At 32.6% G+C, this 7508-nt stretch overlaps 1 long non-coding RNA gene across 1 annotated transcript in view; it reads left to right on the forward strand.

Moving 5' to 3' along the window:
- LOC106148584 overlaps positions 1-6819 on the forward strand; it is a 130552-nt gene extending 123733 nt beyond the window's left edge. The window contains exon 3 of the long non-coding RNA XR_001234159.1: positions 6637-6819. This is a non-coding gene — a long non-coding RNA (uncharacterized LOC106148584). The remainder of the gene's footprint in view (positions 1-6636) is intronic.
- Positions 6820-7508: the final 689 nt, after the last annotated feature.

The raw sequence follows: 7508 nt of genomic DNA on the forward strand, positions 1-7508 counted from the left end.
TTTTAGGTTTAGAAAGATATCTTGTGCCCTTTGGCAAATAATAGTTAACCTAGACAATATTCTACTTTTTATTCAACACCTTCACACTGAACTATATCACCAACCACTTTTAAAAGTTGTATTTTGAGACAAGTTCTTGCTACACTGCTAATTTGCACAGGTTATGCTTAAACTTGCAACCCTCCTGACCAAGCCTCCTAGAGAGATGAGGTTACAGGAGTCTCCTACAGCACTGTGCTGCAAACAACTTTTAAGTGGCATTCTCCTTTCCCTCTTTTAAAATAAACTGAAAAGCTGTTTAGATAGAAGTCATTTGAAAAGTGCCTTAGAAGGCAAGTACTTCATTTTTTGGCTTATAAATACTTTCATGGTTCAATGTGTGAGTGTTTGAATCTGAATGCACAGATAAGACCATTCGAGTTCATTTTCTCTCTGGTGGATTTTGAGAAAGAGTTGGGATGTGTGAGGCTAATAATGCAGATCATGATTGAGGAACTATTTATATGTTAATAATTACTCAAACCAAATATTGCGGTTTGTGACTTTTCTCTATATAGAAACAAATAAGAAGAAAATCTGCAACATATTGGTAAAGACATCGAGGTAGCGCTCAATACGAGTACTTACTCCTTCACAGCAGCCTTTATCTATATCTCATTGTCTGGCCTATATTTTTGATATTGGAGTTTGAGGGCATTAAATGACATGCTTGTATAAAGTAAATATTCTCATAGAAATATCATACACTGCAGTATGGTGGAAAGCTATCCTCATGGCTCAATAGATCTGTTGGAAATTGTTGCTATAGGACAGATTTGGCTTGGTGACTTCTTTCTACTTGTGTTATGGGATTTGGGAGAAAAGCCGACCCAACCCCTGCATGTTTATAATGGAGACCAAGCTAAGGGAGCAGCAGCAGGGAAGCAAATGATTATTTGGTAAAATGAAACATTCCCAAGGTATAAAGTTGGCATTGTTATATCATCACTTCCATTCCATTCATTTAGGTAAAGAATATTCCTTTTCCTCATTAGAATTCTGAGACCCCTGAGAGGAGAAAGCAAATTTTGACAGGTGAAGAATAATAATTGAAATATTTCACCTCTTTACTAGGTTAAATTAACTTATGGGATTCTGGTATGACTTAAAAAATGAAAATATTGCTCCATATTTTCAATAAACTTACAACCCAATAGACCTACATTTTTCCATGCTAATTTGTTCACATCTTTCATAGATCTTAACTAGTCTCCTTGACCTTAGGGTGGACCAAGGAGACCCATAATGAAAAAAAATAAGTATGTGGGGAATAGGAAATTCATGTTAAAATATTCACACTTAACAAATTATAGTAGAAGAAAAACTAAAAGGACAAAAATTAACACAATTGAATCTCAAAAAGAAGAATAAACATAGCAATAATAAACACCACAGGAAGATATTCAAATGGTTAACAAAATGGTAAATCTTTGTTTAAAGATATCATGAAGAGAGTTCATAGACATATCTCACTTGTATTATGCAATATAGATCCAAAATAAAGCTGACTGTCAAAGTTAATATGAGCATAAAAATAAAACAATGCTTGCTACCTCTATTTCTGTTGTAAAAATATATCCTTGTTCTGGACAGAGCATCACCAAAGTCCATAGAACTAGTATTCCAGAAGTCATATCTTCATGGTGCTCAATGGGTCACACAGTAATGTCTATGTGAACATGTACATTTAAAATTTCTAGCGATCAGAGACACAGGTGAGTATGTATCTACATTTCAGAAATATCCATTAATTTCCACTACATTCAAATGCTCATCCTCCCAGTAAGCCTACGATGTCTACAATAGGAAAGTGTTATGTCTAAATCATGGGCACCTAGTATCTACAAAGGCAAAACCAGAAAAACAGACAACTGATAAACCCTATGACTTTATAATGAACACTAAATCAAGCAGCATACACCATTTGAAAGAAAGACTTCCTCCGTAATTCTGGATGGTCTGCTGAATTTAAGAATGAAACAAGACTGAGAAGGACAATCTAACCATTCAGGCCTATAGTAGGTAATAAGAAACATCTGAACCAGAGTAATTTGAGGTGTCCACACTCTACACACACTGGTATTGAAGTGTGTAATATGAAGTTCACTACACAAATAGATTTAGTCAATACTCACTATTTGTGGCTTAGAAATTTACAAATTTGAGTTTCCTAATGCACGTGTTCCATTTTGATCTTGAAAGGACCAAATTTAGTATTTCAGATCTTATACTGGGGGCTGGGGATTTAGCTCAGTGGCAAAAGCGCCTGCCTGGCAAGGTCGTGAGTTCGGTTCCCGGTACCGGAGAAAAACCAAAAAAAAATAAAAAAAATAAAAAACAGATCTTATACTGTAAGCAAGTGTAATTTACAAACTATATACAACACCATCATTTTTGCATCTGAATGTATTTCTTTGATGATTTTAGTGTCTAAAGTGACCCCCCTCATGTGTACTGCTAAAGTATTTCAAGCATTCTAAAGTGGGGAAAAGCCATGTCATGCCTGACTTAGATTAGCTCTCTTCAGGTAAGAATAATACTGCTACTGGCCATGAATACAATGTTAGTGAATCAACAATATATATTTAAAAAGTTGTCTTGAAATTAGGAAATATGTTAAACAGGAATACTAATTAATTGATTGCTATAAATGCTGTGACCAGGAAATTTCAGGAAACTAATCTTGTATTTTCATTAAAAGATAAAAAAGAAGTAATCCTGGAAGTATTCATTTATTTAATATTTTGGTCAACTTTAGCGAACATAAAGTATCACAAATAAAGAGAACTTATTATATAGCACAATTTAAGTGTAGATCAACTACAGATCAGCTAGATCAAAGCACAAACAATCATTCACACAAAAAGAAACAACTTGTCCAAGCATATTTACCAGTATGAGCTCTTATTTTGTACACAATTTCCAGAAATGATATGCAAATGGGAAAATTCATAAAAATGCAAGAAAAAATCTTTTAAGATATACAATAGCAGAAGAAAATACAGAATTAAAACACATGATATCAAGATACAAAGAAATTAGAAAATTTCAAAATGATGAGATTAAAATGGAAATGCTAGAAATGTGACACATGCATCATAGATGAATTATTTTAAATGTATTATTGCCAGAATTGATGACGATAAAAAGCACTAAGTAAACCTGAATATAAATTAATATACTTTTCAGAAATTTAAATATAGGCAAATTTAAATAAAATGAACATTATTTCAGATGAACTTTGGAATGTAAAATGAATAAAAGATAAATACATGTATATAACTGGCATTCTATGAAAACAGTAGAAGAGAAGGTAACCAAAGGGTGACTGAGGAGAAGGTAGAGAGAATATTAGGGAACGTATAAAAATATTCCAAATTTAAAGAAAAAAAAAAAGGGTATCCTGGAAGCTCCGAGAAGTTTAAGTATGATTAAAAAAAAAAAATTAAGTCATAATGTGATGTCTGAGCATGAATACTAAAAGGAAATTTTTTTGGTAGCTAAAGAAAAAAGACATTATATGTATTCTAGTTGATATTAGTATGATATAAGATTTATCATCAGAAACTACACAAGGGAGAACAATGTTGTGATAGCTCTAAAGTACCAAGATAAAGAAGGGGTGTCAGTGTAGAATTATATTCTCAGTAAGATGAATTTTAAACATAAGTGAAAAATAAAGATTATTTTTAGATTAACTAAGGGAATATTTATTACCAAAGGACCTTTACCATAAAAGCAATCCATCAGACATTAATATAATACTGTATGGAAATCACAGTTTATAAAAATAAAGAACATAAAAGTAATAAAGTTATGGGAACACATAAACCACTTTTTATTGGATTTTGAGGCTGGAAACAGCATAATTGGCAGGATAGTGACATCAGCAAAATACTGAAAGACAATTTTCCAATAATTATCTCAGAAACGATTCTTAGATCTATCCATTCAAGAAGATAGAGGAAAAGAGTATAGAGAATGTGTAAAACAAACAAAAAATTTTCAGTTAAAACAGTAGAAGAGATAATTTCACAGAGTCTATTTCACCCCTTTCACAATCCTGAGCAACATAGCATGGAGAGACATACCCTTCTCATGGCGCAAACAGATTGAAGTGAGTACCTAGCATCACTACAGACCAAGGACTAGGTACAACCCAGTAAACACAAGAGACAGACTATTCTTCTCAACTCTTGGTTCCAGACCAACCTCAAAACTGCTACCAACCCTATAAATTGTCAGGCACCTGGCTTATCCCAGCATGGACTGAAGCATTATGATGGCCCCTAAGGACAGAGGCTACCTTTATTTGACTTGACATAAGTTTCAGGCTTGTCTTTGCACATCCATAAACAAGTTCATCCTGCTGAATCTTGATGACCGGCCCGCCCCAAGCACACCCAAATGCCAGGCCAACCAACTGGAAGATTCTATACTAAGAAGCTGGTTAATGAGGCCAGCAACTAGTCCACCTAACATCTTTGGGAAGACTTACGGGCTAAGGTCTTTCTTTACCAAAACCAGTCTGCAAAGAATGGGAGATCTACTTAGTATTTTAAATGTATATACACTAATATGAACACACAAACTGTGAATAATCAGAGAAAACTCACATTACTGAAAGATCACAGTAAAGCACTAGAAAGTGACTTAAAGAAATGGAAATCTCCAAACTGCTTCACAAAACCTGAGTAATGATTGCCATTAAGAATCTTAACTGAGCTTCAGGAGACAACAAATAGATAAATAAGTCATAAGAAAAAAAATATATATCTAGTGAAGATTTCAACAAAGGGATAGGAATTATTTAATAAACAAACCAAACATGAAATCTGGGGATAAAGAACACAATAACTAAGTGAAATATCCATAGCAAGCTTTAAAAACAGGTTTAGCCAAGCAGAAGAAAATATCTGTGAGCTGGAAACCAGATTCTTTGAAATTGGTCAAAAGAACCAAAAAGAAAAAAAAAAAAAAAAGTCAAAAACGTAGAAGAAAAAGCCTATGACACAGATGAGACACCATGAATTACACCATATTAAACATTCTAGGAGCCTCCACAACACCAAAGTGGAAAAAAAAAAGGGAACTTATTAAAAGATATAGTAAAATAAATCAAGAAAGAAATGAAAATCCAGTATATAAATCATAAAGAACCCAAATTAGATTAAATAAAAAGGTCATTATATAGCATAATGAAATTCCCAAATATCTGTGAGAACACTTTGATTGGTAAGAGGCTAGAAAGCAGCTAGACAAACAGTAAGGAACACTGAAAAGGTATCATTTTCTTACCAGAAACACTGCAGACCAGAAGAGTGAGATGGAGAATTCAAAGTATAAAACAAATGAAAAAAAAAAAACACTTCCAAAGAAGAAAGTTCTACAAACACTTTGATCTTCACTAAGAAAGAAGCAAAGAATTTTCAAGACAAACAAAACTAGGAGGTCATCACCATAGGGCAGGATGATAACTGTGTAAGTTGACATGAAAGGAGAATGACAATATGAACATATATGAAAATATAAAACTCACTGGAAAGCTAAGTATATAGCCAATTTCAGAATAATTTATATCACATGGGTGTATACATCAGTTTTAATACTAGTTTAAAAGATAAAACACGGGGGCTGGGGATTTAGCTCAGCGGCAAAAGCGCCTGCCTGGCAAGCCCAAGGTCTTGAGTTCGGTTCCCGGTACCGGAGAAAAAACAAAAAACAAAACAAAACAAAAAAAAAGATAAAACATACACAATGAAATATTATTTAGCCTTTGTAAAGAAATAATTCTATGATGTTTATAATAGCTAATTAGAGGATATTAATCTAAAATAAAGAAGGTAGACCCTAAAAGAACATTACATTATATCACTTATATGAAATCTGTCAGAAGCAATTGTGTAGAAACAAAAAATTCACTGGCAATTCCTATGAGTGGAGTCATGGAGTGAATTTGAGAGAGGTTATTCAAAGCTATTTCATTTCAGTAAGTCAAGAGCAGTAAGTTCTGGAGATCGACCACACACCGTGGTGACTGCAGTTAAAAATATATATTGTATATTTGATGTTTTCCTTTAAGAGTGCATCTTACCTGTCCTTACCACAAAAAAATAGATGAAGTAAGTGAACTTAGAGTGTGGACATATTAATATTGACTGTGGTAACCATGTCAGAATATACGTGAACGCATGCATGGCAAGCACGAGGTCATGAGTTCGATTCCCCGTACCAGAAAAAAACAGAAAAACAAAACAAACAAACAAAAAAGAATATATGTGAAGATATTTCTACAACCAAAAACCTAAGAACAGAGTGTAACGTACTTTAGGCCATCATCCTTGCTGTAAGTGAAATTGTGGTAGAAGGTGGGGAAAAAAAGCAATAGATTTCTAAATACTATGAGAATTACAGTAACAAATCTTTAGTAGTACTGATGGAGAAGCGTGCTAGGCCTTTCTGGGAGCAGCAAGGACCTCATGAATCTTCATGCTTACATGAAGAAGTAAGAGGTTTACTGTGACAGATTCAATGATGCTAAAGAAATATGAGTCTCATGAACTTTTGAAACCAATCATTTAAATCTTTTTTTTCTAGAACATCGGTACTACACCAAGGATTCTTCTTGGAATGGGGAATACATTTATTAGAAGACAGAAAGGAAAAAGGAAGTACAGATAAAATAAGAGAAGAAAGCAGTGGAGGCAAATAGCAAAAAGTGGAAAAAAATATTTTCCATCCCTTCACAAAGAGAAGAAACACTGTGAGAGTATGCAGGTGGAGAATTTACTCTGACACTATTTTCTTAGTAAAGTGTACTTATAAATATATGTGCATCTGTATATAATATATATAATTTTTGTTTTTTATATGTATATATAAATTATACGAGAAAAAAGTAAACATTTTGCTTTGTTTTGCTTCTATGTTGCTGTTATTTTCTTATTTGTTATTGAAGTTTCCTACAAGTTCTCTATATACTATTATAAGAATCAAACTAAATTAGCAGATGTAAGAATGCAAGATTGATCAATTAAAGAGAATAAAAACAATAAAAGAAATTAGAAATGATACAGAGCTTCATTAAACAAGATGGTAGAAATTCAACCATGGTTGTTATACTGCATATTTTTGTCTTCAAAGTAGTTGTTCAGATTACCATATATAAACATGCAAAATTGGTAAAAAATAAAAGAAAAAAGGATAGCTATTCCTTTCAATAAACTATTAGATATTAGACATCTGAGCAACATTGAGGAAGTTGTTATATGTAATATTAGAACCACAGTTAGTTCCTATCATTTTGTCTTAAAATTCTGTATCATTTTTATTGTTTTTGCTTTGTTTTGCTTCTATGTTGCTGTTATTTTGTTATTTGTTATTTTGTTATTTTGTTATTGTCTTTTCAATTCTTTTTAAAATAAAAAAATATAAAAGGATCAAACTAAAATTTCTATATAAATGTAGGC

The sequence above is a fragment of the Chinchilla lanigera genome, unplaced genomic scaffold (genome assembly GCF_000276665.1).
Source record: "Chinchilla lanigera isolate Chin_1 unplaced genomic scaffold, ChiLan1.0 scaffold00023, whole genome shotgun sequence".
Classification (NCBI taxonomy): Eukaryota; Metazoa; Chordata; class Mammalia; order Rodentia; family Chinchillidae; genus Chinchilla; species Chinchilla lanigera.